We start from the raw sequence: 21,012 nt of genomic DNA, 5'->3' as shown, positions 1-21,012 counted from the left end.
ACAGTGATTGGTTGATGGACGTTGTAATGGGTGTTAAAAAGTCAAACACAACGTATATCAACAACACATACCAATTCTGCATGGCAAAGCATGTGATTTAAGCTGTCAAAGCAAAAGTTGGTTTCTATTTAGATCCTTTTTTCAAGAAGAAAGTGTGACATTATTGCAGTAAGAGAGAGAAGAAAAGATTATTTTCAAGTGGAGGTGATTGGATGAATTTAGAAATACACGTTTTATGTAATCCATAACAGACAGATGGGACTAGTGCCTCTTCTTTCATATTTAGTTTTTTGGCTTCCCAATATCAATTCTACTTCACAACTGGAAACAATACTTAAAGGTTCCACAATCTCCTGTGAGTGAATTAGGAGCACAGTTGGCATGGAATTGAGCTGAAATAATTAGGCTTTCAATCAACTGGTTTGAGTTTCAGTTAGGTTTTTATAATAAAAGCCTGGCTTCAACCCAGTTCCATTCCTCCACTTAAAAATGTTAATAAGTCTTACAACAAGTGCTGACAGAAATTATTGGTCTTATTTGCAGACAGCAGATGGCACACCATAAAGATGTAATACATGAACAGCATCTATCCATATGCTGAGCTGTATTGGGTTCAAAGAATAAACAAGCTATAAGAATCAGAAGTCACGACTAGTCATAACAGTAATAACTATTTCTTTGTCTGCCTGTATAGCCACAGATGAGAGAGTTTTCTTCCCAAGATCTTTGTCAGTTCAATCGTGTGATGAAATGGTACAAATACATAAAAACAATAGATGTCAGTGTTTATAACCCTGGCAAAGTTTCTTGGAAACCAGCCATATAATGCGTCAAACAATAATAAACTTCAGACTGTATGAAGTACTTCGGTACACTTTGTTAAATTAAGTCCATACTAAGTTTAATCTTGAAGAAAGGCCATATATCATAACACGTCCAACTCAGTCAACCTGAGCAAGCACATGGAAATGGGCTAAAAGTATTTCTTAATTGGCCCTTGGAAGTTCTCTGCTGTTAAAGACAAATCTGAGGATATTATTGGGAGTATGGTAGCCAGGAGTCCTTTGGAGAGGTGAGGTGTTACCCTCCTAAATTAGATACAAGTGTGGTGACCAATATCACACCATGGCGGGGGGTGTAAAATTTCCCTGCCAGTGGCGGGACTGAAATCTTCAGTCATTAGTGCAATAGTTTTCAAGTTCCTTTCCTAATTTTGGAGTTACAACCAAAAACATCTAGTATTTATTCTTTATTTTGTGGATAGAAACATATAGATATATAGAGAGAGAGGTTAGAGGATGTTTTGTCTATTGATTGCTAATGGCAGAAAATCAGTACCAGATCTGGCCGGCTGTCTTCCAAAAGATGATGCAGCGAAAGATATAAACAGCCGCTAATTAGAGGCTGATATTTACCAGTAGACAGCAGGAGGGCTTTGAAAGCCAACTCAGTGCTTTTACTCAAAAGGTGTTTTGTGAATGTGCAACAGTCATGTGGGATTGAAAAACAAACACCTCACTGTCTGCCCAAAGGGATATATGTTCCTAAAATAGAGTCCAAATGCTAAGGGATACTCGTCGGCCTCACTGGTAGTCATTGATACCCAATATGCTAGGTGAAGAGGGCCTAAAGACATTTCTATTTTTACCATGGTATGGTCAAGAATAGATCCTGTATCTTTAGAGATGGGGACTCAGAGCCCCACAGCTAAAATCCACAGCAGGAGGCCTGAAAAAAAGATGTCACTGCACTTGAATCACTCACAGAGAATGCCCTTAAATAAACCAAAGCCGTGTTCATCACCATACTAAATGCGTAAATATGAGTTTGTTGTTGCTATTCATAAATATTTTCCCTATCAAAGAGAGAGAACACAGTGATTGACGGCAAAGAATGAAATATGGTTTAAAAAAAAAAAATGGGGAAAAAAAACCCAAACTTTAAGCTGTATCATTAAGTCACATGTAAGATTCAACAGATAAGAGAGGTTGCCTAAATACATTGAAAAGATATTTAAAAGTCAATCAGCTCTATTTCTAAACTGTCATTAGTTAACAGAGTTAATATATTTGGCAAAATGTTGAGTGTTTATCTTTCATTTTCCTAATCCTGAGGAGGAAATGCTCATAAAATGCTTGGCTGTGTGTTTCACCCTATTTCATAGCTTACATGGCTATTGCACCATCACAACTTTGGCAGCCTGTCTTTTATTCTCAGCTCTCATATTCAAAGAAGCCATTTCATGCTGCCCTGCCTTTACTCTAATATCCCCAGCAAACATTCATCCTGGGAACCTGCTGGAGGTGGGATCAAACATTATTATTGTGGAGGTTTCATTGCTGATCTGTGGACCGAAGCCATCAGTTTCATCAGCAGCAGAGTGACCAAGCCAGCTGGAGTGGGATTCTCTTTTCATGTTATGTCCTTTCTAAGATCCTTTTCAGGGCTCTTTGTTTAAGCAATCCCACCACACATGGAAGTATGAACTGTTTCAGTTTCAATTAAACCAAGATCTGTTTATTTTGTTGGTGTCATGTTAAGTTCTGTCAACGTTATGCAATTTCCTTTAACAGTTACATAGCAGTGATCTGTTGAACATGATTAATAACTTTGCTAAACTACAAGTAATATTTAATAAAAATGTAATTTATGTATTCAATGTGATAGAGAGTTAAATGCACAGTATGTACTTCCAATTGTTAAATGTAACTCAATCAAAACAATGAAGGAAAAATACCTGACCTGACCAAGAGCTCAGAGATTAATATTACATTTTTGAGATTAAAAATCAAGTTTATCATTTTGACTGCAGCAGCATTCCATGGAGATGACATCCATTGTCGGGGAGTTAAAGTTCTGTTATGTTGACTGAATAGTTGGAGCTAGAGGGTCCTGTCAAGGAGGCCAGTTAGATTAAATGTTGACTGTTATTGTGCTTTCAATCAAGATAAAGGTTATTGTATGTGGTTAAAGTTAAATTTAGAGTCATACATACAAATAACTGACCTATATGATCTCATTGGGCATACCACTTTGAATAAAATACATGTATGCAGGGCTGTAAACTAGCAGTCGCCACTCGCCAAATGCGACTAAAATATTCCCCTGGCGACTTAATTTTGGAGGGATACATGCCACGGGGCGGGTAAATGTTTGTCCCGATGGTCGTTCCCTTGCGATAAATTATGCATGATACAACAAAACATTGTAGTAGCTGTAAAGTGATAAATTATGACTGTTGCAAACGTTAGTGCTTAACCGGTGATTTGTTATGTGTCGCACTGAAGTAGCTCCCCCGACGTCACCGCTGTAGAAAATAGTTCCCCTCAGAAGCAACGTAGCGTGAGCGTCACCGCTCTTTAAAAGTTTGGCGCAGTGACTGTAGCCATTTTTAGACAGAGCACCAAGCCGCAAATTTGCCCGTCCTTTTGGCAGCTCGGTCAGCGGTTTTAGACAGAGGCCGGCAAATTGGGGGTCTGTTTTGGTCCACCGATTTTCCGCCTCGGAGGGTACACTTATTTCCGGAAAAGTGCCGGCCGTGGGTGAGATGGGTGGAGGTGTCAATGAACTGCACTGTTGTGCGACCCACAACCAAGGAGTTTTAAAACCAGTCCATCACTTCATCCGCGGACATTAAGATGAGCAACTGGACAGCCGCTGAGATCCAGGAGATGCTAGCGTCTCCTCGGTCTCTGTAGCTGTTTGGTTGTGGGGGCGCCGTGACATTCCGACACCCCTCCATTGCGAAACACCCCCACTCCGAAACACCGCTGTTCCGACCCTCCCCTCAAAACACCGCCGTTCCGAAATTAAACACCGCTGTTCCGAAATTGATTTTCAAGTTTACATTACTTCCTACATCAAACACTGCCGTCCGCTCACCGGCCGCATTCACACAACTCATTGCTTTTTATTGCTAATAGGCCTATGTCACTATCTTCATTTATTATATATTTTCGCTTGCAGCAAACACATTTAAACGTTTGTCTAATCTTTTTACACGCACTATCCGTGGTGCTGAAATCCCCACTTCCAGCCGCACTCTCACAACTCTGAAATAAACTGTGGCCCATTTGTGCGATCTGCCGGGGAATGACCCCTCTGCTCGTTCGTTTTAACATAACTTGTCTTTGTGGAAGGTTAACAATGTATGAGTGGATTGAGCACTGCTGCTCAGTTTGTCTTTGAAAAAAAAAAGGAATTAAAAAAAGCATTCAATAAACATTACATGAAATTGATTGTGTATCCATCTCTTATAGCCATAGACGGATTATCATGACCACGGGCCTACCCACGCAAACTGTGCGCACGCAAAGGCACTGTAAGGCAAGGGCGCAAAGGCTGTTACATAATTACATTGAATGTAATAATGTCCGCAAATGTAATAAACTTCAAACACCTACTAATAATACTGACCGTGCGTGCAAAATCCAACTGCTGACCCTCCGCTCCGCTGTCACACAACGGATCCCCCGTCCGCGCTCCCTCTCTCTTGCCCGAAAAATAATTTCCATGAAGAAAACATCGCCTGACATTTAAATTTAAATTCCCATTGAAAGTACAAATCTCAAGAAATCTGGATGTATTGCTCATTTGTAAACACAACACTTGTCAGTCTATAGGCAAGAATCTAAAGGTTTATTAATGCAATTCATTTAAAATTCGCTTTATTGGCATGAATGCCACAACAACAATATTGCTCCAAGCACCAAGAACCAGGAAAAGAATACCTAGCACAGTAAATAATAATAATAATAATAATAATAATAATGATAATAGTAATAATAATAATGATAATGATAACTTTGAACATTATCACAATTGAGTTATCAATCTGCGATGTAAACAAAATGCAAACATTACCGACCTCTAACCATTTTCTAAAAGTGTCTGTATTTTAATTGAGAATAGTTTTTATATAAATTACACAAAAGGAAAAGAAAATATGATTTGTTTTACCTATTTCAGCCATAAGCGGTCATATTGACCACACATAATTTCACGGGATTTCATACATTGTCTCTCGTCTCTAACTTTGTTAGCGGTCTCCAGCTGTGTGACTGTAACACAACTTTATATGAAGAAGGACTAACACTAGTAGCCTAATTGATTCTTATTTCTTCCACTTACAGAACGGTTTACGACTCGAAACAATGTTATTATATATGACGTTTCTGACCAAATGTTGCGGCTTCAAATGCATCAAATTCCCACATCCAGTTACGCAGGCAGCTGTCCAGGGTGCTGAACCAGGTCACAGACAAAGGCTGCACTCTGCGTTCTGATGTTTGCTGGGCAGATCTGTCCCCCTTGCTTTCTCATCCACTCTGTTGTGGGAGATCTCCCACAGAGCAAAAGTAATACACATTTTTTCTCTCCCCGCTCGGCTCGAGCCCGGCTGAACTCTGGCCTGAGCCCACTTCACCCAGGCGCGAGCCTGCAGCCCCCGCTCCTGCTGACAACAGACCGGGGGAGAAAACAGACATTCCTTTGCTCAGAACCCATATCAGGCTGTGTCTGATTATGCACGACGATCGGTATAACGCATTGGAGCAATTTTCATACAATTTCGGATATTTAGCTTGATAAAGTAATTTCAATTCAAAATAGCCATTTGTCCAGCTGAAGCATAATGAGCGTTATGTCATTAATATGAAGTAGGCTTGTTTTGCGGTTAATCAGCCACATGATCCGTTTGAACCCACAAAGAAAAAAAGGATAAATGCGCAGCCTCCGTTTCCTTTCTGATTGAGTCCGTTCGGAGTGGGGGGGTTTCGGAATGGAGGGGTTTCCCCAATAGACTTTTCGGAATAGCGGGGTCTTTGAAAAAAAGGGAAACCCCGCCATTACGATGAATTGAAGTCTATGTTCGGAACAGCAGGGGTTTCGGAAAGGCGGGGTGTAACCTTGGTTGTGTTAGCTTGTTGTTGTAGCGCAAGCTAGTAGGAACGGTCGCTACTTTCAAATTAAAAGCCCCCCGCTAAGAACCCAGTTCTAAACTCCGATAGGGTGCAATGTAAAGCTCTTATTTTGAAGACAAATTCGTTGTCACTGTTCACAGCCCAACGTCGAGCTTCACGTCACGTCACATGTTTACGCCTACCTCAGAGGCGGCTTTTGGAAAAGGAGGAATATTACACCTCCGTTGTAGAAAGATTGTCCGGCAAATTGCTGCTCTTACCTTGGAGCAAATGTGCTGCCTTTTCTATCTAAAAAGGGCTTGTGATTTGAGTGCAGCAATTTGGTTCAGTGAGAAGTGGAAGACTGACAGGGAATGGCTTCAGTACGACGACTCGACGGGTGTCGTGTTTTGCTCCGTCTGCCGGACACACGCCAAAGAAAAGCAATGTTATGAAATTTAATTAATAATATTAAAATGTATTTCTAAATAATGCTTTGGCCTCTTTTCTAAGCATGTATTGCTACATAATACTGTTATCTCCATGAAAAGTACTGAAACAGATGTATATGCAACAAAAAGAGGCAATTTATTATTTGGGCGGTAAAAAATTTACTTGGCCGGTAGATTCTTTCATCTACCGGTCCCCTTGGCAGGTGAGCCAAAAAGTTAGTTTACAGCCCTGCATGTATGTCATCATCATAGAAAATGAATTTGCAAATGAACATATCACACAAATAAAACATCTTTATAATTTACTACAACAAACTGAAAAGTAATGATAGATCTTTTGGTCACCATGACCAGTGGTCCAGCACGCTCAGCACGCTCTTGACTGTATCACATTCCTCTTAGATTCAAATATCTGCAATTGAGATAAACAACTCTCCATCCCACCCTCCAGTTATCTTGCTCCTCTAGACAACACATGAAATATTACCGGGTGTACACAACACTGCAAACTCATATGGACTAGGATGGTCAGTCTCATGAAAAACACAAATACACAATAGCTCAGGCTCATATTGGTGTTTGGTGTTTAGATCTCAGTATCTATTTAATAAGAAACTGAGGGGACCAGTGTTTAAGGAACAATGGTAGCCCCTCTGTTTGGCTGCAGGGCACAAAGCCAATATCCGGTATGGAGATATTACCCCTGAGAAGGAGAAGCCTTCATCATTCTGAAAATCTCCTGCCATCTTCTCCTTAGAGTTTGAAGGCTGGACGGAGCCACTTCCATTGTTTTTCTGAAGCTGGTTGCTTCCTTCCCACCAGACAGGCAGCCTTGACAACAGCCAGTTCTGAGGCATACTTGAATTTGGCTCAAAGTACTTGGCAGACGAATGCCAACCAGGCTGTTAGAAAACAGCCAAAAGATGAATACACCTCTATTCTGCCAAACCTTTGCACAAGGGCACTTTTTGTGGGATGTAATAAGACTGCCATATGACACTGTCTGGTATCCCCTCCTGTTTTTGAGCTGTGAACATATCATACGTGACTAATGTCTTGTTTTGTATGTAGAGTGACAACTGGAGTTTACATCTCCCACTCCGGAAAAAGGAAATTTGTGGACCAGTACATGATGTTTTGTTTCTGCTGACGTGGTTGTTCTGGACAGTTACAGAAAAAACAAATGACAGCATGAAATAGCTATATGTATCCAGTATTTCACATATGTCTGGTCTTTTTTTACCAATTTCAGTATTTGGTATGGATCATTTGAGGACTGTCAAATTTATTCTTGCCAAATGACTGTAGTTTCAGGCAAGACACCCTTCTTCAACCTGTATTCTGGCGTGAATTTTCCCACAATACACGTTGAAGAAGGGCGTCTTGCCTGAAACATCCATGTGGCCAGAATGGATTCAGCCCCCAGTACTTAAGCTATATATATATTTATATATATACACGAGTTAGCATTCCTATTTGTAATGACAATCTGAAAGTACTCAACAGAACCTGATTAACTGAGAAATCTATCCAAAAAGTATTTACTCTAGCCAGGAGAAACAATCGAAGGACAGAATAAAACTCCACAATTAAAAACAAGCTATGGTCAATGAAGGTCAAACATGTTTTTTTCTGATTAAATACACCATCTGTCCAAAGCAAAAAGGTAGTCCTTGATGCCTGCATACACACGCCCAGTCCAGAACCTCAGAACTGGCATCTAACTAAAAGAGATATTTAACTCAAGCAGAGCCAATCAGCACAGGGAGAAAAGACGTCTGAATCTCTCAGAGCAAACATTGTGAAACCAGCACCTCCAAGAAGTCTCGTAGTGCTTATAAGCAGAAACATGAGAGTAATGACTAGCGAGACAAGCTCCCTGAGAAGCACTTACAGGTCCAAGCCTATAACAGATATGTTTTCTCTGAAAGAAAGTTAAGCATCAAAGAATGGAGAATTATTTTCTCCCTTCTATCAGCATCGAGTATTGGTCGGGCTTTAGTCTACATCCCTACTATGATGATGCTGGTGATGGAATATGTCCTTTTTTATGGATTTTCATGATAAATACTCCTTTGTCGTTGAACCTTATCATTAAATTAGTTTTTGTGCTATCCCTGGGCTTTCCTGTGAGGTCTTTTTTTCCCCACTCTGAGGTAATAGCATTCAAACTCCATCTCTTTTAAAGGATTAACAGTGAACCCACATAAAAATGGCCCAGCAAAACTCATTTTTCTCCACATCTAGTCAGCTCTGCCTCTGTCTGTTGAGGCGGTAAGCATAATTAAATGTTTTGTTTGCTTTGTTTTTTTGTGCAAAGGAGAAAGGATGAGTCTCTGCTGTCAGTTACTGTATGATCTGTTGCTCCAGTCTGGCCAGGCCTGTCAGTCAACATTTTTCTCTCTTGACATCAAAACATTTGATAATCAGGCCACTACAGATGCTGGAGAGGGGGGAGAAAAGAGGAACAGCCTGGTACGCTGTGCCTACTAATTATGCTGCCTGAGATGTCTCTTTGTCATTGGGCTAGATTGCATGACATTTAACAATAAATTGCATTTTTGCCCATTTACTTGTGCAAGGGTAACAATCAAAACTGAATGCCTGCAAATGAAAAATGAATATGTGACAGGAATATATGAAACAGGCGTATCCAGTGAGGCGCATCTATGGCTTTGGTTTGATTGTCTCCAGGGAGAACATAGGCTGATGAAACAGAGTTGTCACTTTGATTATGGATATATGTTTCTTTGGCAGACATATATTTACTGTTCAAGCCACTGAAGGCTTTGCCAGCGCACTACTCTGGGTGTAGGTGGAAGACAGTCAATAAACTAAACCGATGAAGCTGCAGGCAGGCATACTCAAATCCAATCTGACCCACTGAAGAACATTTTTATACTAATCTAGAGGGCGTGTTTTCTTGTAGAGGCACTCTGATTGGTCACAAGGGGCCAGAATTACTTAGGAGCACTTTTTGAGATGTTTTCCTGTGATGGAGCCAGAAAATAGCCATTACCTTGGAGCCACAGACATCCTCATCAAGAACATTACTACAACCCAGCAGAATGGAGCAAATTGTGAGCACTCAGCATTAAACAAACGATGTAAGCCTATTAAGGGTTGGAGAGAATAAAGTGAAATGTTTTTTCTGTTGTATAAATTAAATGTTGTTTGTATATGGTCGAGAACTTCAATAACTGTCTGGGTAGAGTAGAATGCCCTTGAAGCTGGCACTCAAATCAGACAGCATAATAACATTCAGATGGTCTCCCTGCATGATGATGACACAGCACTGGCAAGCCCTGCCTCTCCGGTGCTCTGTCCTTGAATAATAAAGCCTTTACCCCTTACATTTACACAGTTAGTTCAACTTTAATCACAGGCGTTTCTGCTTGGCATCTGCTGAAAAGAAAGAGAACGTAACAAGTACTAGTCTTGCATCCATTACTGCACCTGAGACACATGACTCACTCGTCATGCAGGAGTTGAAAGGTAAGCAGACTTTGCATAACTTGATGCCTCACATGGTTTATTGGAGGAGACAACCATGACCGCGTGCGGCTTTCAGCCAGACTCACTGGTCACCTCTGGTCAGGATGACCCACTTCGAGACAGACATCGATCAAACACTGTTTAATTTGAAATGGAGGATCTTAAGTCTCTGCCAGTCTGGGTAAGCTGTTTAAGGCAATGCTCTTAGGATTACATCCAGATCCATAACACAATTCCTTGAGACACAATCTGTCTTTGTTTAAGTGATACACTAATAGACTGCAGGGAGCGAGCTAAACCCAGATTTCTGATGAGATATTTTATAGATTCACAGAACACAAACCAATCTTGAAAGTGGATCAAATACTCTTTGAACTCTCCCTACTCTCTGCTTAAGGTTGATCAGGACTCAATCCTCTCATGCAACACAATCAAACTGAATGACAGCACTCAGAGTCTGCACTCTGGATAATCATGCAATCAAACTGCATTATTTGGCTTCCACAGGTGCAAAGAGAATGTGGAGCATTTGCCATCGATGATAATTTCAGTCGTATTTGGCTCGTTTGCCTCAACAGATCTCTGCGGAAATCATTACACTGTGATGATAGGGTTGTCTTCGTATTTGAACGCTTGGTAATGGGATGTTTCAGACTGTGATTCCAGTCATAACAACTCTGTACAGGACTTAAGCATCTTATTATATTATTAATGTATAAACTACCCCGTCCATCCCTCAGGCATCACCTGATCACCTGCAGTCCTGCAGTCAATGCTGATGAAAATTCCATCTATGCAGGACATCTTTCATCTTAAGAATATTATTTTGGCTGAATCAGAGGCATAGCGTGAATGCAATAATTTTTTTTCAAAGTTTATACATAAATGACCAGCTTTAAAACATTGATTTCAGCTTATTATCCATGTTATTGTATTAAAGACATGGCATTAAAGCTTCATGATGGAAGCTAATTAAGAACGGAACGTAATTATGTCTTGGCAGAACAAGACAACCTTTCTGATGTTAATGTAAAAATGGGCATTGTTACTGCACGCAGATGGCACATGAATATCAAGTTGAGAAGAAAAGAAAAGATCTCGCTGAGCAGAAGTCTTTTTGCCAACGTCGACTTTACCAGCCCTGTTTTAACGGTTGCTAGGCAACACTCATTAGTGTGCTCCAGTGATATAGATAGAGTCAGGGAGATTACAAGTATGAACCCTAAGTTGCACTTATGTTCAGAGGCAATTAGATCCCTTTTGTGGCAGTTTGGGAACAAATACAAACACTTGACATACTGCTCATGTGAACCTAAATATAACCAGTATAGCTAAATGTTAAGTCATATTTTTAAAAGTTTTAGAATTATAGTTTTAATTTCTGCCTTGAATATTTATTTTTTAATTACATATCACATTGCAGCACTTTGATGTTCTGAAAATTCCAGGAATTGTGAGCAAATTCATTAAAAAATCTCTTTGATAAGAAATCTGTATGTACGTCCTGGAGTTTTGTTTAACTTGCGTCTTAATTTGATCAATATAACACCCCCAAAAAGGATGTTTCATATCAGTACTGGTAATTTCTTTGGTCCAACATCTGTGTGAATCACTTTGTAACATATGGAGCTAAAGCCTACAGGACTACCCATTGCTGAGTTTCATATTGCCACAACCAGACCAATGAAACAGAGATATTTGAGGCCAACAATGCTAATAACTCAGCAGGTTATGATAAACTATTATTTACACTTGTAGTGGGAAACAATGTTACTGTTACCAAGCTAAGCTAACTAGCTTCCAATTCCCAACTGTTCACAAACTCTACCATGTCCTCCAACAGGATGGATGGTTTAAACAAACCATGCTTAAAATGCTGATGGTATAACAAATACTATAAACATCATGTAACATATGGGAAAAAACCATCTGTCCATCAGCATCTATCCTGGGCTACCTTTAACCAATCACATCAACAGTAGGAGAGTGCTGCCACCAGCGCAGTCATCTGGTAAATAAAAATCTTACAGGAGCCAGTCAAAAGAAGACCAAAAATACCTTTGGCATCAAGAAAAGCCTTCAGTGCTCTCTTCTTTCAATTAAGAAATAGTTCAGTTCTAATGGAATTGATTCTATAGCAGCATCTATGCTAACCTTTTGAGAAGCAGCTATAGTTGTTTGCTTGCTGCCTTGCAAATTAAACCAGCAAGCCTTAACTTTAAAATGTCAGTCATATACTGCCAAATGAAATGCCTGTCCAAATATGAAAACTTTAATTTGTGGATCACTGAACTTAAGTTGATATTTCCACTTTAGTCCAACTTGCTTCTGCCTACTTCATTTGAAATGTTTCATTTTTCATTTTGTTTCAAGAGTAAAGCTTAAACCTCACCATGTGGTAACTAAGTGTATTTTTGGTTGATGGAGGAAGTGTAAAAGCAAGCATGCTTTTATCAGTGGAAATTCCAGGGTCACCTTTATTCACTAAAATCTGGAATTTCATATTGCTTTCACATGTTCTGCTATCAAACTCCGTTACAGCAGCTGAACATCTACGTACAATGCGACATTGCCCATATCTACAGAAAAAAGAAAAAAACAACATTGTCAAACAAAATGCACCCAGGCAGGGTCAATAAGAAAGAAGTGAGACTTGAGTGAGAACGTTCTAAATCCATAGAACTGGGTTGCTCACAAATTGCTTGACTGTTCAATAAACTTGTTTTGTGCATTTAGATAACGACTGATAGTGTTTCACTGTATCACAGCCCCTTCATTACTGACAGAAATGCCTATTTGCAAATTCATTGCTTCAGATGTGAAACTGGCTTGAAAAAAGAGCATGAAAAATGTGGGGTATGAAAATACAAAGCTGCACTACTGAGGCCTTACTGTAGAAAATCCACTGTTTTTAGTGTTTGAAATGGGCAAGTGTGACCTTATGATAAGCACAAATCACCCACACACATACACACTAGACCTTATCTAAATATACTCCACTTACAGCACTAATTCTTCTCATTTCAAAACTGGTGGCGAGAAAATAACCAATAACCTTTCAAGGGTATTTGCCCTTGCTACTGTGTGTGCATATATTTGAGCTCAGCCACAAACAGTAGATCCCATCCAGATCCATTCATTAGTTTCGGATTGAGTACTGGCTATTTTGCAGTTAAGAGAGTAGAGAAAATTCAATTTTGCACTCATCCTACACGCCAATTCTTTCTTTGGGAACCTTTGAGGTGGCCCGCCTAATGAGCTCCCATGAAATTTGGTTTCCACACTAGACAATATATCTCATTGTGTCCAACAGACCAACATTTATTTCTCCTCTTCTGCATGCACATGCTTGCACTCACACACACACACACACACACACACACACACACACACACACACACACACACACACACACGGAATGAAGCAATTTGAATTTGAGGGAGCTGCAAAGTGTAAGCTTTCAGTCATTACCTTACAGCCAAGTGATATGACTATTATTCAGATGTGCAGAATGGTCTTTTGTGTCTATTAGCTAGGTTTGTGCAATACACTGTGAGGGTCAGTTGTACAGTCAAGACTTTGAATAAAGAGGCTCTGATCTTCTCATATGTAGGTATGAAAGGTTTATGGTCACTGTAATTATTTTTCTTCTCCATTCTGTCCATGAACCCTCTGTTTGTCTTTTGCCAAATTCTGATGGGTATATTCCAAAATTACTTTATTTTCTGGGAGGGGGATTCCTTCTAGGGTGCTGTAGTTCTGTTGTCTTAAAACACAAACATATCCACCTTATTCCTGACTTCGTGAGTTTACCCATGGTTCATAGCGGTATTCGGTTATGCTCTTCCGGTTGAACTGGCTGACCTCAGTGTTTACGCTAACGTAGCTGTCATGCTCGCTCTAAAAACCGGCTTTTAACACAAAGAAAGCGACAGAATGGATAAAAATCGGCATTGGATACACAGTACAGATGTTTTAATAAGTCGTGAGGACAGTTCTCACAGTGCCTCACCCGTCAGTTCTCATGGAGTGGGCAGATGACATGAAGCATTAGCAGTGCATTAGCCCGACGTTAGCGATGTAGCTAACGTCGGGCTAATGCTTATCTTATATTTTCTGAAGATGTTGACGGCAGAGAATTACGCAGTTACAAAAGCACAGAAGCATACAACTACCTGCACAGTAACAACATATGGAAAGTACTGTTGAAGAAACACAGCAAGTTATTTCTGAAGGCAGCAGTAGCGCCCAGCCAGAGTGTCAATCAAGCTAAACATACAGCGTGGATAATGCTGAAGGAAAGTGAAGTCGTGGAGATAGGCGGCTGCTCGGAAGTTGCCGGGTTAGGAAAGTCATGCAGCAGCTATGCTGTGGAAGATATTCATAAACCCAAATATTTATTTTAGTGTCAAAGGCGCGAGCCGCGCTAGTCTCCGTTCCTCCTTCCTCAGCATGGCGTGTAGGGCGCAGGGCACGGACAAGTTTGTCTAAGTTGTTGATGTAGTACACGAGACATTTCTGAAAAAAACTTCAATTTTCATGAATTGTTGTGGCAACCAACAACGGCACATGTTGTACCTGAGCTCATTTTAAAAACAATTTAGCACTTATGACCTAACGCTAGTTGTTTAGGGCTAGCTTAGCGGCAGCGGCCATCATGCAGTTGCAAGGCAACCGGAAACAGAAAACCGCTGGCGGAAGTAGTTATCTGTCATGGCAGCCCCCAGAGGCTTCCGAGGAAACAGGTGGATAACACACGAATGTAAGGACAAAAAGACGCATTTGGTTTAGCTTAAAACTGAGCTGATTTGAGTTTTGAAACAAGAACTGAAGCTGATGCTAATGACTTTTTAAATAATGACTGTGATTTTGGAAGATTACAGTCACAAACTCAATTGAGTGCATACCTACCTGTCTAGAAACGACCTACCCAAGAACATGTACAAATAAACAAAAACTCAGACCGAAGAATATATCAAGCTTTCAAAAGAGTGTCATGAAGTTTGAGGCGTGATCATTTTCAAAGTGGATTCCCAAAAAATTATTCTGCGAAACCTTGGTATTACGTTCAATGGCCTTTTTTTGTGACACAATGCCGACATTTCTTACTTTCTACAAATTCTTTACATGGTAATTGTTGTACGCTTATGGTTAAACTATTGTTCAGGTCAGTTTTGGGAGAAAAGTCACCTAGACCAGCTGGTTAGGGTTGGGTAAAGCTCATGGTCTGTATGATCTGTGACGGGACACAAACTCAACCTCACTTCAATGTCTAGGAAAACTGGGCTCCTGCAGTGATAGATTTTCTGAAAAAATGCTGTACTGTGTCATCAGTACAGAGAACTATTCTGATCATCTTGTCATACCACTCCACTCCTCTCTCAGAACTGTTCCTGTACAGATCTAGGTCAGCTGTCCTGTGTTGAGTATAGTGCATAACGCAACAGACTTTTTCTGTCTTTCATTCTGAAGCAACATGTTTTCCAAGTTACAAACTACAAGGGTGCTGTCATCGAGGGTGCTGCCTGTGGCCCTGAGTGCCCTACATGCTTATTTTTGGCCCGCTGTCTGTATTTAAATGGATAAACCAAGGTCCTCTCATACGTCAGGACATCAAGGCAGAAACACACACGAGCACACTCATACACACACACACACAAACTGCATCATCTAGCAGCCGCATAGATTAGACTGTTTTAATCAAGTTTGTTTGATGAGAGCATGGCTTGACTGGGACATGCAGCTGGCAGCAAACGACAGAAGAATTGAATTAGTCCCGCTGTGGACAATACAGTAAACCTCTGTGGAGATTTTATGCTAAGACTGAGACCAATTTCTATTGTATTTAGAAACAACTATCGCAAGCATTGCAGATGAGAATTGAAAGAATGGTCAAGGGCAGTATGTGGCGAAGACTAAATGTTGTTGGTTTTTACAGGAAACATACGCACAATACTGTTTTCTGCATTGAGAAAGTGGTCAATAAGCTCAAAGTCGTATTTGAACAACTGCTTTAAAACACAGATTTCACAAACAGGCTCGTCTATGACTGTATGATCTTATGGTTTAACATCCTGCTGAGCACTGACCATAATCATGTACATCTGCAGTGTGAGGGGGTGTGGAGATGCTCATTTTACAAACAGGCACACTGAAGCTGTGAAAAAGGCAACGGCTCACCTTGATGTGATTATATTCTCAATTCTTTACAGTATTGGAGTCCAGCTGCGGGTGCAAGTGACAAGCCTATTCCCACCTCCTCTCTCAGACAGCGGGGAAGCCAGCAGGGTGCATGCAGGATCTGTGCTCTGTCACAACGGCGTATTCAGTATTCTATGACTCAAGCTTTTTGAACCTTTTCTGACCTTTCATGTTTCATTAAGAAGTCAAAGCAGCGTCCAGCTCGTCAAACTGAACAAAATGTTCAAGGTCCCTGAAAGCTTCAACTGTGATTTGTCAAATGTCTTTTTCTTTTGAAACCTCTATTTTAAAAAGAATAGCGCTTTGAAACAATGAAGCAGGGGGTAGCTGCATTTATAGGTTAATGGGGTGCAATCAAAGTTAGCAAAGTCTCTTGAATGTGTTTTGATGTATGAAAAGGCCAATTCTATGAGCCTGAAAGCCATCAACCTGACTGTGACAGATTTAAATGGCATTATCACCCCCAAAAGATATGGATGTAGGTTAGCTCAAGACTCAAGCTGTCTCTGAGGTAACAGGTATATCTGATCCACTGAAGTCAGACGCAAGTCCACTCAGTTTGGTAGATGATCTCTTTGTGACGCAGCTTGCTCGGCCTAATCAGTTGTTTTTGTTCTGGCAGAAGGGACTCTACCTCCCCAGCTCATGTCCATTAACCATAATTAACAGAGCAGAGGGCTGCAGATGAGGCAGAGCGGCTCTGTATGAAGACAGAAGTGTGGGATGCACTTGTGGAGCTTCTCTCTCATGATTTGAAGTATGAGAAAAAATGTTAGAAAACAATCTTTCCACTTCCTTTAAGCAGAACGTTTAGAAAGTTTGTGAATAATGATCGTTATGCTGATTTGAGCAAAAAATGACATGCTAATTTGACCTTTTGTATTTTTTTTGTTCCAGGACTTTATCATCACGTCACAGAAGAAGTGCTTCAGAAATTACACAAAGACATTGAGTACCCAGCGTTAAGTGCAGCTTTTGTCGAAATTCCAATCAGCGACCTATTAAATTGTGAAAAGTATTGTGAAGAACTTATTTTCTATCTTTAAAATCAAATTGCTCGAACACACTTGAATGAAGACTAGCTTTGTGAAGTACCTACCTCTAACATTTTGAAGCTGGCCTTAACAAAATGTTGAAATACCGCTGGAACAATAAGTGATTCAAATCCAGTCATTAACTAACTGAATATTATTATTATTATTTTTTTTTGGGGGGGGGGGGGGGGGGGGCTTTCTTTGTCTATGTTTAATAGAGCCTATACGTGATAGAAATTAATCAACAGCTTACTGTGGATTAAGCCAAGAAAAACGCAGTCACAGATATAGACTTATAAACATTAACAAGTCACTCTTGTGGGATTAGTATGCAATTTTCATTATCATAGCTGGTATATTTGAATGCTAATTTAGAAGTGGGATATGGAATTGGTTCAGCTTTTGCATTATATCGTGCATGTAATCAATGTCAGTCAATCCTTTCATCCCAGGATGCTCAATTTCCGCTTTTAATTGGAACTTAATGTCCATAGGAAATGCCAAAATGAGGACTGTAATTTCCCAGTGCCACACTACATTCATTACCACTGCTTGGTAAACAAAGGCTTCCATTGTTTCCATCCTCAGTCTCAGCCCACAACTTCAGAACTGATCTTATTCCATTTGCATTATTATAAGAAGCAATTACCAGCGCTATAACAGACCCCTCTCCAGGAAAATCATATATAGATTACTAATTAGTGCCTAATGAAAACGTAACCAGCCATTGATTGGGGTGTTAAATTACTCTTCTGATTATGCTTTCTGCATATGTATAGACAATCTTGTTTTTATGAAAATGGTGATGAGCTCTCAGGGAGCAGGCGGGGAGAGTCCCATGATTTTCTCGTGTGGTTTTCTGCTCCAGTTCCAGCAGAGATGTGTGTTATGTAATGTGGTCTGTTGCGTCATGTGAACTAGTCTGTGCTGGACAGACCTGCTGCTCTTCGCTGTGACGCGTGTACAAGTATGTGACAGAAATTTCATGATCTAATAATAAAGGGTTAAATGAATTGCATTTACAATGGTTTAGCTATATATATATATATATATATATATATATATATATATATATATATATATATATATATATATATATATATATATATATATATATATACTGATATGGTTTTTGCAGGGCCCAATATGGTATCAAGGAGACGAGGCCTGATGATGACTCGCTTAAAGATTGAATAACAAGTGATTGAATGTAACTACAGACAATTTACTCAAGTACAATTTTGTGACACTTGCACTTCCCTTGAGTATTAACATATTATGCCAAATTATACTTCCAAACCACAACATTTTGGAGGCAAATTTTTTTTTTTAAACTGCGACATTTTCAAGTTCTAAAATCACCAATATATATGAATATATGTGAAATCCATGTCATAATTTAAAAGGGATAAGAAATGTATTTGTCTCTTAACATCAACTACTGTACTTTTTTTTTTCTGACATTAGGTCCCATGATGGTCCACCTGAAGGGAGAGACTTCAACTCTCTATAACAATAATAATACTGGCAACTGAGTGTAAATAACATACAAAATAAGCAAAGGACACGCTATTTCTTCATGGTTCACAGTCCAAAGACAAAACCACATTTGTAAGAGAAACCCCAAAGTCAGCCCTCGCTGACGACAAACAAAAAGTAATTTGAAGAGTAAATGGAGGAGCGCAATCAGGCCCCTCTACTGACTCGTTAGTCCTGCATAGCAGCTCCCACTGAGCCCCTATTCCCCTCAAATCACATGCAAATGTAATCTACGTGCCAAAGTTGGCCACATCAACTGCCCACCCACCTTCAAGGATATTTGCATGTGAAGATTGCACTGCTACACTAGTGTGAAGCTGGAGGGAGATGTGAGGAGGGGACTGCTGGGAGGAGGGGTGGGTGAGAATGTGGAGGAGCGGTATGTACCCGAAAGAAATTCATATTCATCAGTTTGTTCTGGAAGGCTTGTGGGACACCACAAACCACAGAGCACATCAGCTCATGCACATCTTAATGTATATACTATAGAATAGAGTCTCTTCATAATGGCTGTGGCTACATGCCCATACACACAACGACATTCACACTTCTAGGTTTAGGTGTTATTCTGCACATTCTTCAACAACCTGTGGTCAATGCTGACGTAGATATGACTGACTCATGATGCTGATGGAGCCCTTGAACATACCATACTGGTACATTTCCATTTCAGACTCTGCAATATAAATCTCCTGCTTTACAGTGGCTGCTCATTAAGTGGACTGGGACACAGTGTACGTCAAGAAATCACGTCTCACCAAGCACAAATATTGGCCTTAGAGAAGGAGCCATGTACCACGTCACTGCCAAGACCGGAGGACATCTGGTCCTTCTCCATAGGGTTTTAAAGGTCATTTTGTGTTATTTTTTTCAACAAGGCAAGAGAAAGCAGAACCAACATAAAGTTGTGGACAAGACAAGGCAAACCAGCAAAAAATTTTTAATTCAGAAGTATTGTATCAGGTTCTAATAAAATGTGGAGCAAAACCTTTTTTGTTGCGCAAAACCTGTCCAGGTTGTCAAGCTGCTGGTCAACACATTGAGCTTGTAGCCTGAGGGATGTGTGCTTTAAGTAGTGGCTAATGTTCTCTAGTGTACTCTTGCTCTGTAGCCAGCAATGTTAATATAAGGCTGGAGATGTAAAGTGACAGAGAGCACTTTAAAGGTTTTTTCCTCCAGGCAGCGGGCATTCAGTCCAGCCTGTCTGGGTTGGAAACAACCAGACCTGACCCACTGAGGCCACGGGCAAGAGCAATGTGACCAAGAGCTTCTCTGAGAGTATCAGAACATTTTCATTTGTATTCCGGGAAATTCTGACAGTGTTATCAACAGTGATAATAATCAGCCAATCTTGACATACAGATGGACAAAATGAAATGAAACTTGTTCTCCTTTTATCTTCTTTCTAAGGTAGAGAGAAGGGATTTGTTGCAGTGAAGTGTGATGGATGGAGGTGATAAAGGAGCTGAAAATAAAAATGCATTGAAGGTTGGCCAAGGAACAATGACCAACGAGGCATCGGTTGTGGCGTTGAGATGATCGATATGGTGACAAAGCTGGCAGTCAGACCAACAGGTTGGACTGAAATGAGCTCAAATTATGATTTGATTATGAATATGTGGGAAGTAAGGTCATACTTATGGCAGAGTATTACAATACAGTAACGTCAACATAGTTTATGAGAATCATTATCTGGGTATTAAAATATAGACCTGTAGGGCTGAACACCACAACAAAATATTTTACATTAACCATATTTTAACAAGCTGTAAAACCTTTTCATGGAAGTTTAGTCTTTTAGTCAACTTTGCCATCAAAATGACAACTATAACCAGCACAACCAATTGATGTCAATTCAGCTGAGTGAACAAACTACAAGATGCTGTGTGAGGTTGTTGTCAGAACTGTTCATGGTTGGCAAAAGATTTTCCAGTAAAAACACCATCATTTTTGAATGTTTGAAAAGGATCAGAGCAGACTGTCTCTTTCACGGGTCTATCTCTGCTTCGGCAATTTATCTAGTTGTATTGAGTAATTTTCAGGGAAGGTAGTAGCAGTAAGCTGGGTAGTTACTGGGAATGACAGACAGCTAGCAGATAGTAAACAGCAGTCCAAATCCTTTGCTTAAACTTTTGAGCACAACTTGAGCTCAAAGCTCTCATCCTCGATGCCGAGCATTGGCTCAAAACCCAATCCTTTCTTTACTTTGCTGTGGTATGTCCAACTGCTCTCCTTAATGACAGAAGGGCTCTACAGTGCAGCATTTCACTGCATATGAGAGTGAAAATTAGAGGGTGTGGATGTGAAAAATGATTTTGTCGCACTGGTGATTGACTCTGTTCTGACAGCCGGGTTGGCAAAATACACAAACTTGCAAAGATCTGACAGTAA

The 21,012-nt window shown here is 40.1% G+C and overlaps 1 protein-coding gene across 5 annotated transcripts in view; it reads right to left on the bottom strand.

Moving 5' to 3' along the window:
- Positions 1 to 21,012, bottom strand: part of syt1a (synaptotagmin Ia) — a 185,565-nt gene that overhangs the window by 121,812 nt on the left and 42,741 nt on the right. The gene's annotated exons all lie outside the window — the stretch shown is intronic.

The sequence above is a fragment of the Sparus aurata genome, chromosome 14, assembly GCF_900880675.1.
Source record: "Sparus aurata chromosome 14, fSpaAur1.1, whole genome shotgun sequence".
In the NCBI taxonomy this organism is placed as follows: domain Eukaryota; kingdom Metazoa; phylum Chordata; class Actinopteri; order Spariformes; family Sparidae; genus Sparus; species Sparus aurata.
This window is presented reverse-complemented; position numbering and strand designations above follow the sequence as displayed.